Source organism: Neoarius graeffei, chromosome 23 (genome assembly GCF_027579695.1).
Source record: "Neoarius graeffei isolate fNeoGra1 chromosome 23, fNeoGra1.pri, whole genome shotgun sequence".
Lineage (NCBI taxonomy): Eukaryota > Metazoa > Chordata > Actinopteri > Siluriformes > Ariidae > Neoarius > Neoarius graeffei.
Genome location: NC_083591.1, coordinates 31,335,509 through 31,357,354, shown reverse-complemented (window position 1 = coordinate 31,357,354; position 21,846 = coordinate 31,335,509). Strand labels below are relative to the sequence as shown.

The 21,846-nt window shown below is 42.2% G+C and overlaps 1 protein-coding gene across 2 annotated transcripts in view; it reads left to right on the top strand.

Moving 5' to 3' along the window:
* Window positions 1-2,256: 2,256 nt before the first annotated feature.
* mbnl1 (muscleblind-like splicing regulator 1) overlaps window positions 2,257-21,846 on the top strand; it is a 122,539-nt gene continuing 102,949 nt past the window's right edge. The window contains exons 1-2 of one of the 2 annotated variants that reach the window (XM_060906066.1): window positions 2,257-2,335; window positions 3,256-3,399. The gene's annotated coding sequence lies outside the window, so the exon portion shown is untranslated. The remainder of the gene's footprint in view (window positions 2,336-3,255; window positions 3,400-21,846) is intronic. The other variant, XM_060906067.1, reaches the window with a different exon arrangement.

Below are 21,846 nucleotides of genomic sequence, written 5' to 3'. Positions count from 1 at the left end.
TTGAGTATTATTATTTTTTTAGAAACTTATGACTTTAACTTCACTACATTTGAAAGGCAAATATCGTACTTTTCATTCCACTACATTTCTATCAAGGTCCTCGTTACTCGTTACTTTGAAGCAGCTTTGAAAGTGGAATTTTTTTCTTTTCTTTTCTAAAACGTGATGGTTTTTTTGCAGGTGACACTGAGACAGCCAATCAGTAATCACTAGGGTCACGTCACATCCATAGACTGTATAAACTCAAGTTCAATGATTTCTCAGCAGTGTTATTTGAACACAATCAGTTGATGGCAGAATGGAAGGAGGCGGTTCTTCTGGAGAATGCACGCACCCGAGGCCATACCTAGAACTTATGTTTCAGTTTTCTGAAAGGAATAAAGATTCGTTTCGTTTTAAATGTTTGCTTTGTTTGCCGAAAACAAACCACATCACAGCCTACAAAAACTCACCATCCAACCTGCGGAAGCATATTGAGGGATACAAACGTTTTATTCCAAGAGAAAGCTTGCAACGAAGTTGTCTGTGCGTTTAGAGCTAGCGATAACATTGCAAACATAGCTATGCAGTCTGGTTAGTCAAAATACTTTCTATGGATTTGCCCACCAAGTTGCCATCGCCTTGTCCACGGCTAACGTTTACACATAGTTAGTTAACTTGGATGCTGTTAGTTAGCATGTAAAAACGGAGTTACGCTAAGATGAATAATGTTAACGTATAAGAAATATGTTTTAGCATAATCTTGCCAAATAAGCAGAATGTAGAAATCTTTCTTTTCTAGTAGCATTAGCTACCCAATATGATTTGAGTTTGAAAAGAGTTTGCTAGCATGTCAGGTGGAGTTTCACTGACTTAACGTTAAACCACCATGATGGCACAGCATGCGTTCATTTTCTGAATTCACATTTCTGTCTTTGGTAACGACATTAGGTTTTGTAAGTGTTGTGGCAAAAATACAACGATGCATTGACAGAAAACATACTTTTAATCTCATCTCATTATCTCTAGCCGCTTTATCCTGTTCTACAGGGTCGCAGGCAAGTTGGAGCCTATCCCAGCTGACTACGGGCAAAGGCAGGGTACACCCTGGACAAGTCGCCAGGTCATCACAGGGCTGACACATAGACACAGACAACCATTCACACCTACGGTCAATTTAGAGTCACCAGTTAACCTAACCTGCATGTCTTTGGACTGTGGGGGAAACCGGAGCACCCGGAGGAAACCCACGCGGACACGGGGAGAACATGCAAACTCCACACAGAAAGGCCCTCACCGGCCATGGGGCTCGAACCCGGACCTTCTTATTGTGAGGCGACAGCGCTAACCACTACACCACCGTGCCACCCCCTGTACTTTTAATACTTAAGTATTTTTAAAAGCAAGTACTTTAACTTAAGTAAAAATGTGACTGGACAACTTTCATTTGTATCAGAGTAACATTTGACCAGTGGGATCTGTACTTTCATCTCATCTCATCTCATTATCTCTAGCCGCTTTATCCTTCTACAGGGTTGCAGGCAAGCTGGAGCCTATCCCAGCTGACTACGGGCGAAAGGCGGGGTACACCCTGGACAAGTCGCCAGGTCATCACAGGGCTGACACATAGACACAGACAACCATTCACACTCACATTCACACCTACGGTCAATTTAGAGTCACCAGTTAACCTAACCTGCATGTCTTTGGACTGTGGGGGAAACCGGAGCACCCGGAGGAAACCCACGCGGACACGGGGAGAACATGCAAACTCCGCACAGAAAGGCCCTCACCGGCCACGGGGCTCGAACCCGGACCTTCTTGCTGTGAGGCAACAGCGCTAACCACTACACCACCGTGCCGCCCCGGATCTGTACTTTGATTTAAGTAATGGAGTTGGGTACTTTGTCCACCTCTGATAAGGATAAAGTTTGAAACACTGGAGTATTCCTTTAATTTTGTTAATACGGATAAAGAAATGTTTCGATGGTTTATGTCAGCTTTGTTTGTTTTTATACCTTTGTTAGTTCTGTCACCTTGCTGTCCCGTCACACAACAAATCGTTATTGATTTAACACCTGTCACTATCAGCTCATCACTACCAGTGGACTTTCACCACTGGTTCCTCAGACATTTGAATTCAGTATGTTTCTGGCAGTTCCTCATCTCTTTCCTCCTCTCCTCCTTTTTTTTTTGCAGGGCTGGGTAAAGAATGTGTCAGGCGCTCGGCGTACTGCAGCATCTGGGGACCATAAATAGGGACGGACTGATTCTGCTTCCTGTCAGCAGCCAGCAGGGAGGACAAGGGCATGGTGTATTGGATGTGAGACAGAGAACCAGCTAGAGAGACGGCAAGGTAAGCAACCGTCTTAGCATGTCGGTGTTAGCTCATGCTGCAGTGACAGAATGTAGCTGAATGCCAGAGGCTGGAGTCAGAAAGTGAAGCATTTTTTACACAGACAAAATGCTGTGGAATGTTGATCTCTGTATACTGACAATGCAATGTTTATACAGGAAGAGAAAGACGTCTCTGTGTGTTTCACTGCCAGTCTGTCCTCACTGCCTCTCTCTCTCTCCTTCAATATGCATTCTCGCTCTCTTTCTCTCCTCACTCTATTTGTGATGTTGTTTTGGTCTCTTGCAACAGTTTACAGAATAAAACCAGAACAGAAATGCAATTCATCAGAAACGCACACACCTGGCGCAACCTAAAAAGAGAACTGAAATAACCCTGACTATCTATCTCACACACGCCCACGCACGTACACACACGGGTGCGTAGCAGACACGCCCCTCTTCCTGTTTAACTCCCTATACTGTTATCTCATGTTCTGTAGTCTGGTCCGTTGTGCACGTTGCTTCCTCTTTCTCACCGAAAAGCCTCAGAGTGTGTTTCCATTTCATTCGAAACGAGACCTATCGTTTATCACGGGCATTTGAGGTCACAGATTAGGAGTCATAAGCAGATGAAATGGCTTGTCTGTAAACCTTATCCTGAAGGAAAGACTCATGATATTAATGTCTCCGAATCGTATTGCGTGTTCAGATGCAAATGAGATAAAGGCAGGTTTCCATGGAGATCTTGAGTCTTTGAGTGTGCACGCATACAGTACTCACCCAGACACTCTGTTTTGCATGTTAAGACCCTGACATTTTCCCCCCTCTGATCGATATCTGATAACTGCAATCCTACAAACACATACACACACACAACTTTTTTTTTTTTTTTTAGTACACCCACATACACACTAACATGGTGTTGATTTGCTGTTGTAGGTGTCGCTTCCGCTTGCAGCGCGCCACACTATACAGTGAAACTCTCACCCAGAATGCATAGCAGTGAACCGCATGTGGTGTGTAAAACGCGGGTGAGTTCCTGTCTCGCTTTCAGAAGGAGCTTTGCACCAGCACCACACGCAGGTATGAAATTAATTATTGACCCACACACACCTTTTTCAAATATATAGTTTCCAACACCTCCCTCCACTACTGCTGACACATTGTTCTGTTTGAAATACATAATTTATGCATGCTTATGTATTTATGTATTTATTTTTTCACGACAAAACACTAATAGTACAAAATGCTCCTTCTTGCTTTTAATAGTTAGAAGTAGGTTTACTGAGATGCAGAACAGGATGGAAGTCTAACAGTGCTGCATAATAAACAGATTCTCCGTCCAGTTAATTCACTCTGGAAAAGTTCAGTGTATGAGGTGAACACATGCTGCTGTAATCAGTCTGGTAACTGAGAAAGTGCGCAAAGCTTCCTGCCGGGGTTTCTTTGTCTTTCTGAAGTGTGCCATGGTGTTTGCATGGTACGGTATTTAGATGTCCTCCAACAGCTGACTTCGGCGGTCAAAGCCGTTTCATTGCGTCGAGGAACATTTATTGATTTCTGACTTATTTCCAGAGTTAGGCTCGGTGTGCAATTCATTCTTCCTGTATGGCGGTATCGAGCGTTACAGGAAGTGTAGCATGTAGTGAACATGCTATGCGTTCATCTCATCTCATTATCTCTAGCCGCTTTATCCTTCTACAGGGTCGCAGGCAAGCTGGAGCCTATCCCAGCTGACTACGGGTGAAAGGCGGGGTACGCCCTGGACAAGTCGCCAGGTCCTCGCAGGGCTGACACATAGACACAGACAACCATTCACACTCACATTCACACCTACGGTCAATTTAGAGTCACCAGTTAACCTAACCTGCATGTCTTTGGACTGTGGGGGAAACCGGAGCACCCGGAGGAAACCCACGCGGACACGGGGAGAACACGCAAACTCCACACAGAAAGGCCCTCGCCGGCCACGGGGCTCGAACCCGGACCTTCTTGCTGTGAGGCGACAGCGCTAACCACTACACCACCATGCCGCCATATATATGAACTACTTTTATGTATGCATTTTTTTCTGTGTATATTTTAAGATGGACTTGAATGAAGAAAATAAGGGATTATACAAAAAAGTTCTAATTTTAAAATACTTGTAATCTTTAGTCCTACATTTGTGACTTAAATAAATGACAGTTAAGCGGTTTCATGCTTGTGGCTTTGTGGATGTTGGACTTTTATCAACATTAGTTACTTCTTCTTTGACTGAATTGGTGTCCTGGATTACACTGGCTAGCGTACTGTATTTTAGTGTTAAAATAGCATTATATTTTAAGCTGGACTAGTGAATAAAGACACTATTTCTTTCCCCTTCGACTTAGCTGCCACAAAGTAAGCACTATTATCATGTAATAGCACCAGGCCAGACTGTGGAAGTGGAGTGTTGACACTGTTTGTCAGGTCGATGCTGTTCTGTTAATAGCTGTGCCATGAACTGTAAGCTGGCACTGCTAATTAAAGATGGCGGAGGTTGAGGAAGGAGGGAGTGGTTCTCTGTTATTTTTTTCCCCCTTTGTCTTTGTGAGATAGATGTGTTCACACTTCCTCATCCTCACTTCTCCTCGCTCTAATGAAGCATTGAACTTCCTCTTTCTCCCTGGCGTAACTGCTGTCTTTGTGTCCTGACATTGCTTCATGTTTTGGCCCAGGAAGCATGTGTGGAAACATAGGACAGTACCAAGGGTCATAAATGCACCAGAGCAAAAGATTAAACTCACAAAGCTAAAGGAAGAGCGATTATCTAGTTGCGGATTTTCATACTGTATTTTCAGCTCTTGCAGACATGCAGTTACACATGAATCGGCAGCTGAGATGTTTTCTATGAAGATAGGTTAGAGCAGGTGTCAGCTGTGTGTACTCAACTGGAATGTAACCACAAATACTATTTGTTATAAACATTTTATAGACTGGTGCGATATAGTGTAGATTTTTCTCTGCTCATGATTTACCATTTAAAAAAAAATATGATAAATGATTTAATTATCCATGACCGAGACAGAAAAACAGCATTTCCACTATTTCAGGTTTAAGGACAGTAGAGGAGGGTGTAATAATATAATCAGCTGAACACTCAGTGGTAGTCAACAGTAACAAAGCATAATCGTACGTATTTTATATGATCCTTATATAGTATACAGTGGTGCTTGAAAGTTTGTGAACCCTTTAGAATTTTCTATATTTCTGCATAAATATGACCTAAAACATCATCAGATTTTCACACAAGTCCTAAAAGTAGATAAAGAGAACCCAGTTAAACAAATGAGACAAAAATATTATACTCGGTCATTTATTTATTGAGGAAAATGAGCCAATATTGCATATCTGTGAGTGGCAAAAATATGTGAACCTTCGCTTTCAGTATCTGGTGTGACCCCCTTGTGCAGCAATAACTGCAACTAAACGTTTCTGGTAACTGTTGATCAGTCCTGCACACCGGCTTGGAGGAATTTTAGCCCGTTCCTCCGTACAGAACAGCTTCAACTCTGGGATGTTGGTGGGTTTCCTCACATGAATTGCTCGCTTCAGGTCCTTCCACAACATTTCGATTGGATTAAGGTCACGACTTTGACTTGGCCATTCCAAAACATTAACTTTATTCTTCTTTAACCATTCTTTGGTAGAATGACTTGTGTGCTTAGGGTCGTTGTCTTGCTGCATGACCCACCTTCTCTTGAGATTCAGTTCATGGACAGATGTCCTGACATTTTCCTCTAGAATTTGCTGGTATAATTCAGAATTCATTGTTCCATCAATGATGGCAAGCCGTCCTGGCCCAGATGCAGCAAAACAGGCCCAAACCATGATACTCTGACCACCATGTTTCACAGATGGGATAAGGTTCTTATGCTGGAATGCAATGTTTTCCTTTCTCCAAACATAATGCTTCTCATTTAAACCAAAAAGTTCTATTTTGGTCTCATCCGTCCACAAAACATTTTTCCAATAGCCTTCTGGCTTGTCCACGTGATCTTTCGCAGACTGCAGACAAGCAGTAATGTTATTTTTGGAGAGCAGTGGCTTTCTCCTTGCAACCCTGCCATGCACACCATTGTTGTTCAGTGTTCTCCTGATGGTGGACTCATGAACATTAACATTAGCCAATGTGAGAGAGGCCTTCAGTTGCTTAGAAGTTATCCTGGGGTCCTTTGTGACCTCACTGACTATTACACACCTTGCTCTTGGAGTGATCTTTGTTGGTCAACCACTCCTGGGGAGGGTAACAATGGTCTTGAATTTCCTCCATTTGTACACAATCTGTCTGACTGTTGATTGGTGGAGTCCAAACTCTTTAGAGATGGTTTTGTAACCTTTTCCAGCCTGATGAGCATCAACAATGCTTTTTCTGAGGTCCTCAGAAATCTCCTTTGTTCGTGCCATGATACACTTCCACAAACATGTGTTGTGAAGGTCAGACTTTGATAGATCCCTGTTCTTTAAATAAAACAGGGTGCCCACTCACACCTGATTGCCATCCCATTGATTGAAAACACCTGACTCTAATTTCACCTTCAAATTAACTGCAAATCCTAGAGGTTCACATACTTTTGTCACTCACAGATATGTAATATTGGATCATTTTCCTCAATAAATAATTGAACGAGTATAATATTTTTGTCTCATTTGTTTAACTGGGTTCTCTTTATCTACTTTTAGGACTTGTGTGACAATCTGCTGAATGTTTAGGTCATATTTATGCAGAAATATAGAAAATTCTAGAGGGTTCACAAACTTTCAAGCACCACTGTACATCATGAATAATCAAGTGCCTTGAATAAAATGTAAGGAGGCTTTGATGTCAGCCAGTTACTACATTTCACTTGCAAAGCACCGAGCTTTTGCTTTCGTTTTTAAGGCACATGTATCTCATCAGTGTTCTGCCGTGAAAGGTAGGTTTGTTTTTTACGTTCTTGAGGGATTGGTGTTTTCACTTTTACTCTTTTTGACACGTCTCTTGTTGCCAGCATTGTACAAAGATCTCCATGTTAGAGAGAGAGAGAGAGAGAGAGAGAGAGAGTGCGAGCAAGAGCAAGCATGGCTCAGCCTCGTGTTTCCAATCAGTCATGTTCACATGAACGCAGGGTGAAATGACAAACCTTTTTTCCACATTCGGTTTGACGGTTCTGTTCAACTTCTTTTTATCCATCTCAGACATCTGTGTGTCGCAGGTGTTATCTGTCACTCTGTTTTTCTGTAATCTTAAAAACTGCCTCAGCATTGTTGGGTCTGAAAACAGTTTACATGGTGCATTACATGGTCTATGAGTGCTGCTTATCGGTGGCTTCGCTATGGTATTACTCAGGAATGGAGGCTCTTACGTTTCTGCTACTGGTTAAAGGTTCTGAGTGCAAAGCTGAATTTTGGGCAAAAATGTTCTATTTCTATAGCTGCTGGAGTTTCGAGATGTTGCGCTGCTGCATACACCGTGTATCCTATGTGTAAAAGTTTTGCCAAGATGAAAAATGTCCCGCATTTTATGATTCCGGAGATCGCTAAAGCAAGTGAGTAACAATACCACGTGACCATCATGGGGCGTGTTTAACCTACTTTTAACCAAAACAAGTCAGCATGGGGCGCCACAGTGGTGTAATGGTTAGCGCTGTCACCTCACAACAAGAAGGTCCGGGTTCGAGCCCCGTGGCCGGCGAGGGCCTTTCTGTGCGGAGTTTGCATGTTCTCCCCATGTCCGCGTGGGTTTCCTCCGGGTGCTCCGGTTTCCCCCACAGTCCAAAGACATGCAGGTTAGGTTAACTGGTGGCTCTAAATTGACCGTAGGTGTGAATGTGAGTGTGAATGGTTGTCTGTGTCTATGTGTCAGCCCTGTGATGACCTGGCGACTTGTCCAGGGTGTACCCCGCCTTTCGCCCGTAGTCAGCTGGGATAGGCTCCAGCTTGCCTGCGACCCTGTAGAACAGGATAAAGCGGCTAGAGGAGATGAGATGAGACAAGTCAGCATGGGCGAACATGGCGGACTCGGCTCTCCCGCCAGCTAAAAGGCAGCGGAAAAGAAAAAAAGCCTGCCTAGCGAGTGCAACTGCAAGATAGAGCAAGGTTAGATGACACATAATTTTTCTGGACAGATAACTAAATCATTCTAGCTAGCACTTAGCTATCTTAGCCTTAGAATGCATGGGCTCGAGTCCACAGTAGCAAGTATAAAGTTATACACCTAATGTTTTGATCTTACAGAGAAAGAAATGATGATAACCTAAAAGCAGTAACAGAGAAAAGATATATTTGTGTTTTGTTTCACGGATCTATTCACAAATGTCAGTCACAAATTACATACCTGCGACTCAAAACTCTCCGAGGTCGATGCAGAGCCACGATGTTTTCCGCGAGTCGCCATCTTGGTATGACGCATTTCCATGGTTATGCTAATTAGTTCAAGCTCCTCGCGTTTGGCTGTTTCCGTAGGGCCGTACTGTTTACCTCAAGAGGTAGGATATTCAGTACCAAAATGGAGGAAAGCCACCCTCAGCACATCACAACGATCACATCTCATCCGAACGATATTGTTTTTGTGAGACACAGGGAAATGGCATGCACAATAAAAAAAAATGTAAAAAATTCAGATGACTTTGCAGTCAGTACTTTTAAGTAAGCAGTCAGTCGAATATAAAACTCACAGTTGATCATTTTTCATAACTGACAATATTGATTTATTTCACTGTAACATTTAATGTTGGGGAGAATATTTGCAAATCTTCATCAAATTTGGACTTTTCTCCTGACGCACTATTGCAGGAGCTTTTGCATAAGAGCACACGGGGGAGCTTGATGATGTAGCAGGTAGCTTTGCTGTCTCTCAGGAACCCTGCTTAGATCCAGAGCTCAGAGTTGTGTGTGTTCTCGGCTTGCTACACGGTACGTATATAGTGGATATAGGAAAGATTTTGGGTAGTACACAACATTTCCAGAGAAATAGGACATTTTGTCAGGTGCGCAAGCAAAGTGCTTTTGAACATATCATAGCTACAGCTTTTAGCAGCACGGTGGGTGGCACAGTGGTGTAGTGGTTAGCATTGTCGCCTCACAGCAAGAAGGTGCTGGGTTCAAGCCCAGCAGCCAACGGGGGCCTTTCTGTGTGGAGTTTGCATGGTCTCCCTCTATCTGTGTGGGTTTCCTCTGGGTGCTCCGGATTCCCCCACAGTTAGGTTAACATGGGGCAGCCATGGTGTGAGGTTGGGCTGAAGTGCACTTGAACAAGGGTACCTAACCCCCAACTGCTCCCTGGGTGCTGTAGCATACCGTAGCTGCCCACTGCTCTGGGTATGTGCGTGTGCTCATCGCTCACGTGTGTGTGTTCACTGCTTCAGACGTGCAGAGGCTGAATTTCACTGTGTGCTTAAGTCTGTACTTGTGTAACAAAGGCTTCTTGGCTTGGATAAACGTGTTATTACTAGTATGGAAAGATCTGGAAAGATGTTGGATGTCACTACAGCTGAATTCTAGAAAACAGCCCCAAAAATGTGATCAGCTATAAAGGTGTAAATACATTGGAAGGATCAATCAGATCGACAAAAAAGTGGAGTTATTCAACATTTCATATCAGTACAGAGTTTATCTCATCTCATCATCTGTAGCCGCTTTATCCTGTTCTACAGGGTCGCAGGCAAGCTGGAGCCTATCCCAGCTGACTACGGGCGAAAGGCGGGGTACACCCTGGACAAGTCACCAGGTCATCACAGGGCTGACGCATAGACACAGACAACCATTCACACTCACATTCACACCTACGGTCAATTTAGAGTCACCAGTTAACCTAACCTGCATGTCTTTGGACTGTGGGGGAAACCGGAGCACCCGGAGGAAACCCACGCGGACACGGGAGAACATGCAAACTCCGCACAGAAAGGCCCTCGCCGGCCACGGGACTCGAACCCGGACCTTCTTGCTGTGAGGCGACAGCGCTAACCACTACACCACCGTGCCGCCCGTACTGAGTTTATATGCCGTATAATATGTACTTGTCTACAGTATGTTCATTTCGTTACAGCTTTACCGGTATAACAAAAGCACTTGCACTCAGCTGGTTACCTATACATCCAAACTTTTCTGTAGATTGCCATTAAATATCACTTTAATCATTCCATAAATATCAATTTTACCATTTATTCTCTAAGCACGTCACCTCTGTAACCTTGCCTTGGTTGCCTGCCTGCAAAGATCACACTGGGATGAGTGTAAAGCAGTCAGTCTGCATAAATATGTGGCGTGAACTGTGCTTTATTTACACAACAAATGCCACAGTTGATCAAGTTGTCGAATAATCAGATATCAGTTCGGTTTGTGATCTAGGACAGCCATTAAAATGTCGACAGTGCTGCACCATCACGTCATCAGCAAATCAGAGCAGCGTGCTTCTGCACTCTGTACAGATGACAGCAGGCAATGATTCGAAATACTGTAATTAAAAGACATGATTAACCAACAGGACAGAACTGACTGCATTAATCAGCGATTATTTCTCTACCTGCGTGAGCCGAACAGACCATTTTGTTATGTTAAGAGACGATGAGGAGGCTTGTGTACAAATACTGCAAGTGACTTTTATGTTTTTCATCAGGTGATGAGACAGACTGATGTGAATGATGCTGATAATCAAAGTCAGAACTCATTTCCCATTGTAAAATGTAATAACTCGTGAAATATTTTCGGCAGGAACGTTGCCTTTCTTTAAATAGATTAGGTTATAAATGTAGGGCGTCTTTCAAATGCCAGATGATGACTATGTGCAGGAGCACACAGTAAGTTCAAGTTCATATTCATTAGCCTGCATATGAAGAATTTACAGCCACCTGCTACATGCCAGAGTACAAATGAAAGGGAAAGAGGCATAGCATGAAACAGATTTTTTGTCTTCATTGAATATTAAAAGAATGAAAAAAAAATCATGGAGAATATATATAGTATGGTGGTGTAGTGGTTAGCACTGTCACCTCACAGCAAGAAGGTCCTGGGTTCGAGCCCCGTGGCCGACGGGGGCCTTTCTGTGCGGAGTTTGCATGTTCTCCCCGTGTCTGCGTGGGTTTCCTCCAGGTGCTCCAGTTTCCCCCACAGTCCAAAGACATGCAGGTTGGGTTAACTGGTGGCTATAAATTGACCGTAGGTGTGAATGTGAGTGTGAATGGTTGTCTGTGTCTATGTGTCAGCCCTGCGATGATCTGGCGACTTGTCCAGGGTGTACCTCACCTCTCGCCCATAGTCAGCTGGGATAGGCTCCAGCTTGCCTGCGACCCTGTACAGGATAAGTGGTTATGGATAATGGAGATACATACATATATAAACTTTAAAGTGCATATTCTGGACCAATTTTGTTTTTTTTTATATGAAAGAATGTCCCTTTACACACTCATCCAGAAGGGTAATTTTGCACAAGGCTATCTGTCTACAGCAGAAAAAAATAAAATAACAAAACGCGTCTGGAAAAATCCCAAGGGAGTCTGGAGCCAGATTCGTGACGTCACTTGCAGAAGCGCCAGCAGGCTGCGAGAGCTTGCACGGTTTCAGTGCACAGCCTGTGTAGACCAAGCGCTCCCATTTCCAGCCCTTTCAATATATTTCTGAGAAAGGGGCAAGTAAGAAAGAGTAGTAGGCAGAGGTTAAGCCAGGGATTCCAGCAGTAATTGAAAAAAAATAGAGGAATATAAGAAACTATCAGCATGGGTCAAGGGCGCTGCAAGCCCTTTGCGGGGTGCAGGGGCAGCGCCCCTGCTGGGGGTACAAGGGGCGAAGCCCCCTGAAGCTGTTGAGATTTTAACATTTAAAGATGCTATAGAACACATTTTTTACATAGATTTAACATAGAAAAGCAACAGAATTTAACAATAATGTGTATCTATTTGATGCCATATTTTGTAACCTATAACATAAGTGGCAAAAAATTTGTTATTTATAAAAATTAGACGAAAATGTAGCTTTGAAGAATATACTTGCCTAAATATTCCACTGATTTTGTTAGAATAGTATCCATAGTTCATCTCATTTATTTTTTTGTTTCGAGTTAATATCAATACTAGTCTAATATAATCCACATTCATTTTTCAAAAATCATGAATATGAGCAGAAATCAATGATTCAGTAATATTAGATATATACATATGTACAGCAAATATTGGAGATATTTGATTTAAACCTTTCTCTTTTTGAAAGGTTTCACTGCAGAGGAGTTTAATGCTCTTTTCCGGGGTGCATTCTGTGATCTTTCCTCCAGTTTTCTCTGCTTTTGTTTCTCTGATCTTTCCTTCTGCTTTTTCTGATCTTCCTGCAGTGCTCTTTTGGATAGTGTCTTGGCTACTCTGTTCGCATGAACTTTTGTTTCAAGTTCTGTATTCACCGCATTCATTAATCTCTTCTTGGATTCAACTTCCTCTCTGGCTAAGCGCAACTACGCTTTCCACGACGTATTGAATTAAGTTCAACGCATTCGAAACAAAAAGCACGAACGGAGTTAAAACACGTTTTCTAGCAAATGGGCACAGCCATATTGTTTTCTCGTTCTATCGCGTACAGTCTCGCGGTATTTACATCAATTTAACTTCCGAGTGTTCCCGGATGTCAACGAGAACAAACGAAGCCGACGAAAACATCGCTAAAACAAGCAAACCAAATCAGAACGTATTCTGCTGGTCATTTTACTTAAACAAACATAATTTTAACGGATATACAAGAGATTAAAAAAAAACAACACTTTGGCTAGAAAAATAGCGGAATTCCGCTAAATAGCGGACGTCTAGGATCCATGTTAAGTGCAAGCTGAGCGGAGGCTGCGTTAGCTGCCGCCGCAATGTATAAAAAGAGGGGGGTCGAGGGGTCCTCCCCCGGAAATTTTTGAAAATGTAGATGTTAAATGGTGAATTCTGAGTGATCCTGAATGCAAAATTTTATTTTTATGAAGTATAAATTATGAAGTAAAAACTTATGAATTTCAATTCTTTGAAAAACCACTGTGAGTAGCCGGCAATGGAGCGTTTGTAGGCGGCAAAATCGCTGGTTGCCGGCAGTTATTGAGAGGACTGCATTTCTCTCTCATTGTCCGGTCTTTTGGGAAACGATGAGTACTAATCCCATCATGATTGGTGTTGCTTCACCCTCCTACGATACATCTGTTAACCATTTTAATAATTACGCGATAATGTTGAAGAAATTTGCAGAAAACCACCAGGTCGTTTTCTCATAAACAAACCAGCGCTGACGTAGGATTCAGAAGGAGGCGTCCCGCATCCAAATGGCAAGTTTTTTCAGAGGCGGACCAATTCGCCTCAAATGCCTCGATTTCAACTGAATTTTTCTGGCATTGTGCAAGGTAAAAAAATTGCAGAAAATACAAAATGTGACAGATATTTGACCAAAGTTGAATATAAAATAGGAGAATTACATCGATCTTGCTCCTGAATTTACCCGTGATATGCACTTTAAGAATTAATCTTCAACAGTTCTTTCCTAAAAATGAGGAGCATACATTGTAAGAAAATCTACAATCACACTTTCACCTAAACACTAGTGTGAAACAGCCTCTGCTGCTTTAGATCAGGGCATGACACGTTTCAAAAAGTGCGACTGTTTCTTTTTCACAATTCACGCATTCCTTATGGTATAACATGTGGAACCGGTGTAGCTTGCTAAATATTAGCAGAAGTAGAGCTGCCACATACATATGGTGCGTGTATTACGCACAGTACTGTGCAGAAGTTATAGGCACCCTATTTTTTTCATACAAACTTTGTTATAGATTTCTATTTTATGACTTCTTCACTATCGAATCAGTACAAAAACACTGAGTCCTAAACGGTCGTTTTCCAGCACACAATTAAATGTTACAGAAAAAAAAAAAATGTTTGTATCTGAGCAGCATTACATAAGAGAGTACTTTTCAGATTAAAAAAAGAAAACATAATGAAGGCTACTGGGTTTTGCTGCAAAATTAAGAAGTAAGTATGAAAAAGTGTCCAGAAGAACTGTGGCTGGTTCTGCAAGATGCTCAGTAAAACCTACAGCTCGTTTCCTTATAAAACTGCACTCATTGTACCTGAGACTACTCTTTCTTTCTTTTTTTTTAAGCAAAGGGTCATCTCACACCAAATATTGACTTTGTGTCATAAATTATGGCTTACTGCTGCTTATAGTATTGTTTTTTTTGTATTGAAACATTTTTAAGCAATTTTTGGTCTACAGCATTTCTTTACATGTGCGTTAGACTTTTGCACAGTACTGTGTGTGTGTGTGTATATATATATATATATATATATATATATATATATATAGGACCAGTAAAAATTTGGACACCTTCTAATTCAATGAGTTTTCTTTATTTTTATTGTATAAAATGCGCTTCATGTCTTAAAGTGATGATGGATGTCATTTCTCATTACTTAGTTGAGCGGTTCTTGACATAATATGTATAACTACAGTTGTGGAATAGGGCTATTTACCATATTTTTTATTATTATTATTTACTGTTTATTGATTTAAGGCAAGAAATTGCACTAATTAACTTTTGACGAGGCACCTATTAATTGAAAAGCATTCCAGGTGACTACCTCATGAAGCTGGTTAAGATAACGCCAATAGTGTGCAAAGCATCATCAAGGTAAACGCTGGCTATTTTGAAGAATCTAAAATATGAAACAGATTTTGTTTAACACTTTTTTGTTTAGGCGGCATGGTGGTGTAGTGGTTAGTGCTGTCGCCTCACAGCAAGAAGGTCCGGGTTTGAGCCCCGTGGCCGGCGAGGGCCTTTCTGTGCGGAGTTTGCATGTTCTCCCCGTGTCCGCGTGGGTTTCCTCTGGGTGCTCCGGTTTCCCCCACAGTCCAAAGACATGCAGGTTAGGTTAACTGGTGACTCTAAATTGACCGTAGGTGTGAATGTGAGTGTGAATGGTTGTCTGTGTCTATGTGTCAGCCCTGTGATGACCTGGCGACTTGTCCAGGGTGTACCCCGCCTTTCGCCCGTAGTCAGCTGGGATAGGCTCCAGCTTGCCTGCGACCCTGTAGAACAGGATAAAGCGGCTACAGATAATGAGATGAGATGAGACTTTTTCATTTACCACATAATTCTATATATGCTCTCTATGTTATTTCATAGTGTTTGATTTCTTCAGTATAGTCCAAATGCAGAAAAACATATGAATGAGTAGGGGTGTCTAAACTTTTGACTGGTGTATATATATATATATATATATATATATATATATCTCATCTCATTATCTCTAGCCGCTTTATCCTTCTACAGGGTTGCAGGCAAGCTGGAGCCTATCCCAGCTGACTACGGGCGAAAGGCGGGGTACACCCTGGACAAGTCGCCAGGTCATCACAGGGCTGACACATAGACACAGACAACCATTCACACCTACAGTCAATTTAGAGTCACCAGTTAACCTAACCTGCATGTCTTTGGACTGTGGGGGAAACCGGAGCACCCGGAGGAAACCCACGCGGACACGGGGAGAACATGCAAACTCCACACAGAAAGGCCCTCGCCGGCCCCGGGGCTCGAACCCAGGATCTTCTTGCTGTGAGGCGACAGCGCTAACCACTACACCACCGTGCCGCCCATATATATATATATATATATAAAAAAAATACCAACAAAATAAATAATTCGCATGCAGCACCCTTCAAACAGTGTGGTTTGCTATAGTCTCACAAATCAGATATCTTAGGCAGCTGTAGCTGAGAATATGATATTGTGAACTTTACAGATTAAATCTGGGGACTAGGTCTTGCAAAAAAACTAAAAAATCTCAGAGTTTCCAGAATGAATTCTCCGAGTTGCTGAAACTGAAGAGATACTGCACATAAATCTGAACAAGGCTTCTTCTGTGTATCACTATGAGGATGTGCATTCTTTGTTGCAGTAATTTTTGAAGTAGTTTTGTTATGCAGGTCTTTGAGCCCTTCTCTATTGGAATAGCCAAAGGTAAAATTTTGATCAAAAACTTAAGATAATGGAACATGTACGAAGGATACTTTTAGGATAACTTTCCCTTACTTTTCTTTAAAGGAGAACTGAAGTCATTTTTAAACTTGCTTTATTTCTTAATTAACGTATTATTCAATTATGTTTTCGGTTTTAGTAACCTTATATCGTGACTTGTATTGGCAAGTAACTGCAATTAAATATTATACTTATCGGCCGATTCGGTTTTTAGCCGTGTTGAATTTAGATCGTTTGGTCCACGGCAGGCGTCGCTTATCCGCGCGATCTTCACGAGATTTGTGCAAGACTTCAAAACATGAAGTGTCAGCCAGGTGTCAGTGCCGCCATTTTGAAAACTGTTTTCCAAACGAAATATTGCACAAAAACGAGTTTAAATGACGATTACTGCTGACTTTTTTCAAACTTTCCTGATGGCTATCAAAACAAACAAAACTTCCGGCTTGATTACATCAGCATTCGAAAGAGGGCGCGCGCGTCTTTTGATGATGTTGGCAGATGTTGGTCACTTTGATTTGCGCTGTACGTTTTACTTCCATCCTACGATGTCTCGCGCAGGTCTCAACGAATCTCTGATATATTACATAGCATATTTCAAGCACTCATAACTTGCTATAGCAGTGACAAAATAGCGATCAAAAATGCATTCCTGTATTTAATAAAATGAGAAATCGAATTTTGATAATAAAAAAATTTGCCTTTGGTTCTCTTTTAATGGACATTTTTAGAAATGATCAAAAAAAAGACCAAGCGATCTAATGGAAAATGTGATTTCTCCCTCACTTTCTATGACTCAACACTGCCGTATTTCTAGAACGGTCATAATTTGAAACACAGAGGAACGCTAGCCGAGTAGGAGCTAAAGAAATAATCAAATACAGCCAAGAAATATTTTCCTTGTGTGTAATATCTGAATGAATTCCTGAGAAAGAAAGGGTGAGAAAGAGAGAGGGACAATATTGTAAAAAATGCTGAATTGTCACCTTGGCCTTAATTTTATATTTGACTGGTTAAAAGGTAAAAAGTTCAAACAGACATAAACGTGCATGGAAATACTCAGAAAACAGACACCTCTTACTAATGGATGGCCGTTATTTCTCTGTGTGGTTTTAACACCTGCACTACAATAAAAAAAAAAAAAAATCATATTATATTATCAATAAATCTATACATCTGCTCCAATCAGTCAGGCAGATTAAAATGAGAGGATGCCAGAAATATTACTTGAAAATTAAGAAACACAAAGAAAATTGCAACCAGAGAAACAGGAAGCTCAGGAAACATATGGAAACACGTCTGAGAATAACAGCTGTGCATATAGAACTTTGCAAAAAAAAAAAAAGAAACTGCAATGTATGGGAGTCTGCAAGACTTGTAATCTTATTTCCAGCTTATGTGTGCATGAGCTTTGTGAAAGGACTGTACCCCCACACGTCACCACAAATACCTTGCCCAGGGCTCATCTCATCTCATTATCTCTTGCCGCTTTATCCTGTTCTACAGGGTCGCAGGCAAGCTGGAGCCTATCCCAGCTGACTACGGGCGAAAGGCGGGGTACACCCTGGACAAGTCGCCAGGTCATCACAGGGCTGACACATAGACACAGACAACCATTCACACTCACATTCACACCTACGGCCAATTTAGAGTCACCAGTTAACCTAACCTGCATGTCTTTGGACTGTGGGGGAAACCGGAGCGCCCGAAGGAAACCCATACGGACACGGGGAGAACATGCAAACTCCACACAGAAAGGCCCTCGCCGGCCACGGGGCTCGAACCCGGACCTTCTTGCTGTGAGGCAACAGCACTAACCACTACACGACCGTGCCGCCCTTGCCCAGGGCTATGCATTATTTTCCTTCAGGATTGGCAGATGTGTATCAGTAAGCCCCAAGGCCTCGCCAGCCATCTTGAAGCCACAAGTAGGTCTCTGCGACCTCGTTGCTGAAAAGAGAGGCAGAAATGCATACAGTAATGCAGGCCCAGTCAAGGGCCAGTGCAAAAACTATGTCTAGACAGTGTATTTTTGGCACTAGCGTACAAATCCAGCATATTGGTTGCCATAAACTTGTCTAACTGTGGTTGGGACTACCTGAGGAACGTCTAGGCAAGGCGAAGAGAGCCGTCCAACCTCATGCTGCCTTAACAACTGATGTACAGTATATAACACATTGAAGGGATGTCTAGCATTTTCAGTGAATCTTCAAGCATTGATCATCTTCAAGCAGATGAATTGTGGAGCGTGTTTTTATATTATGGAGTTCTTTTTTGGGTTCACCGTGAAAATGAGTGCCATAATATGTGTGAGGAGGGTGAATTTGTTGTTGATGGTCTCTCTGGTGGGGTGCACAGGGGGTTGATCATCCAAATATGCCAGTATCCTGATGCTCCTGGCCATCAGAGGAAACATCTCGAAAACATTTGGCACAAAGAATACAGCTCTGAATTAGACTGCCTGTCCTTGGAAGGCAGCTCTCAAAAAGTAACTGTGTCCTGATGTGATGGAAAACAGAAATACTGTATGTAGATCCACTGACATGAACCAGTCCTGTGATTATGTGGCATTAATTACATCTAGCACCTCTAACATACTGTATGGAAGGGAGAGCTTTTAAGAACCAAGAACCCTCTCACCTCTAGAATGGGAGGGAACCCGCTGTTGTTGTTCTGAATTTGGATGGCGCATCAGCAGGACCCTTTGTTCGAAACCATAGAGTCTACCTTTTTGATTTTACCTCTGTCTAAGAGCAGGTTGAAGGTGGCCATCTTGTTGCGCCTGTACTAAGGCAAACAGAGCCGTTGTGGGTATAGGAACACTGGACCAGGTTTCAGTGAGCTATCGGTGCGGTGTGGTCGGTCTGTTTGGCAGTACAGAAACCCATGCTCTGAAAACCCATGCTCTCCTTTCCAGACTGTCTTTGGCAGCAGGTCCAGAAAGTATTCTTGGCAAACAAAACAGGTTTTGCAGTGTTTATTTACACAAGTCTGACTGCAGACCATGCTAACTACACTTGCCACTATACATAAAGAAGGTTGGCTTAGAAATTGTGACCAGCATCTACAGATTAGAGTGGTTTTTGTGATTCTAACAGGCTAGGTGCATCCCAAACCCAGGACAATAAGTTCTCACGAGAACATCATCAGTATGCCAAGAGTAGGTGCCGTGCATGTCTGGGCACAGAGTTTTGTCTGGTTAAGATCACCAGCAGTGTTACTGGTAGGCATGTGACCCTAGGTTGACCTGCTCATGTTCCATCATAACAGCTAAAGTGCTCTTCACCAAACCTATGGAATTTTGTCGCGAACAGCATTGCGCAAAAGACTGCATTTGTTGCCACTGGTTGGTCATCAATATCTAATCCCACTCGAGCCGCCACCATTTTGAGGGTGTCTGTCATGGCTAGATTAGTTTGTCAGCAGTGCACGTGAGCTGAGCTGAGGTCTATCCAGACTCATTTTTGGACGTTACTGAAGTCACAGTTGAACAAGACAGTTCAAATCCCAGGACATTACCAGTCTAGAATTACCTTCCAGACATTGCTATAGACCTAGTGTAGACATCGCATCCTCCCACTCCTTAGACAAGGACCAAAAAAGCACTTTTGAAGGAAAGATCAGCTATGCCATGCTGTCAGGTTGTCCAAACACCTAGTAGGTGACTCAGGTTGCGTTCTTGGCTTCTTACTATGCTTATCAGTCGTTCCTGGATGTGGGCGAAGGTCTTGGCGTGCGTGTGCATTTATATGGTTTAACAACACTGAGGTGTTTTCTTGAAGTTGGTTATAAATTCCATGTGTAATTTTCCTCCACTCAGTTATGCTATTTTGCCTAGTCTTATGTGAACTATTTGATATGAACGCTGTACTGACTGGGTTTAAAAAAAAAAAAAGACAACCCCCCCCCCCCCCCCCCCCCCCCAACTTCACTTGAAACTTGACATACAACTATGGAAAAAAATTAAGAGACTACGTTTAATGGTGACTGCCATTAAAATTGGTCTCTTTAATTTTTTTCCCATAGTTGTATAATGTTAGACCTAAAGGCATACGTTTTCTTAAACCTCAAAACTCCTATTAAACTGCCTGGTTTTTTATAATTGCTTACAAGTATTTGCCAGATGAGGTTTACTATGAACGAGTCTATACAGCAGAACTGTAAAAGTCTCTGAATTTGCCTCTAATGTGCCAAACCCTGGACTGAAACATTTGATAGTAGTTATCAGGTCATGGTGAATGGTTTCAGTAATGGTAGTCGTCAAGGCTATTGACAGTTTCCTAGATTTCCTAGTTTCCATTTGCTTTTTAATCGGTAATGGTCAAAACGTTGAACTCTCTATCAATTAAAATACAGACAGTTCAACTGAGAATTTTAAAGGAGAACTGAAGGCAATTTTTTTATTATCAAAATTCTATTTATCTCATTTTATTAAATATCGGAATGCATTTTTGACAGCTATTTTGTCACTTCTATAGCAAGTTATGAGTGTTTGAAATATGCTCTGTAATATATCAGTCCATATGTCAAAGCAATGGCTGTAAACGAGATTCACTGAGACCTGTGCGAGACGTCGTAGGACGGAAGTAAAACATATAGCGGAATTCAAAGTGACCAACATCTGCCAACGTTGTCAAAAGACGCGCGCGCCCTCTTTCGAATGCTGACGTAATCAAGCCGGAAATTTTGCTTGTTTTGATAGCAATCAGGAAAGCTTGGAAAAAAGTCGGCAGTAATCGTCATTTAAACTCGTTTTTGTGCAATATTTCGTTTGGAAAACAGTTTTCAAAATGGCAGCACTGACACCTGGCTGACACTTCACGTTTCGAAGTCTCGCACAAGTCTCGTGAAGATCACGCGGATAAGCGACGCCTGCCGTGGACCAAACGAACTAAATTCAACATGGCTAAAAACCGAATAGGCTGATAAGTATAATCTTTAATTGCAGTTACTTGCCAATACAAGTCACGATATAAGGTTACTAAAACGGAAAACGTAATTAAATAACACGTTAATTAAGAAATAAAGCAAGTTTAAGAATGACTTCAGTTCTCCTTTAATAATTAAGATTTTAAGAGCAGGATAACTTCAGATTTTGTGTTGATATTTTCAGCGCTAAATTCTATTTTTATGTCGAGGACTATCTTGCAAGTGGCATCTACGAACAACAAACACCAGTTCTGTTGAATCGTACAGTAAGGAGAATAGACTCCGCCATAAGCAGCACCCTTCACTTATCATATAATGAAATTGTACTCTATGATTCTCTGTTGGGGGCGGCACGGTGGTGTAGTGGTTAGCGCTGTCGCCTCACAGCAAGAAGGTCCGGGTTCGAGTCCCGTGGCCGGCGAGGGCCTTTCTGTGCGGAGTTTGCATGTTCTCCCCGTGTCCGTGTGGGTTTCCTCCGGGTGCTCCGGTTTCCCCCACAGTCCAAAGACATGCAGGTTAGGCTAACTGGTGACTCTAAATTGACCGTAGGTGTGAATGTGAGTGTGAATGGTTGTCTGTGTCTATGTGTCAGCCCTGTGATGACCTGGCGACTTGTC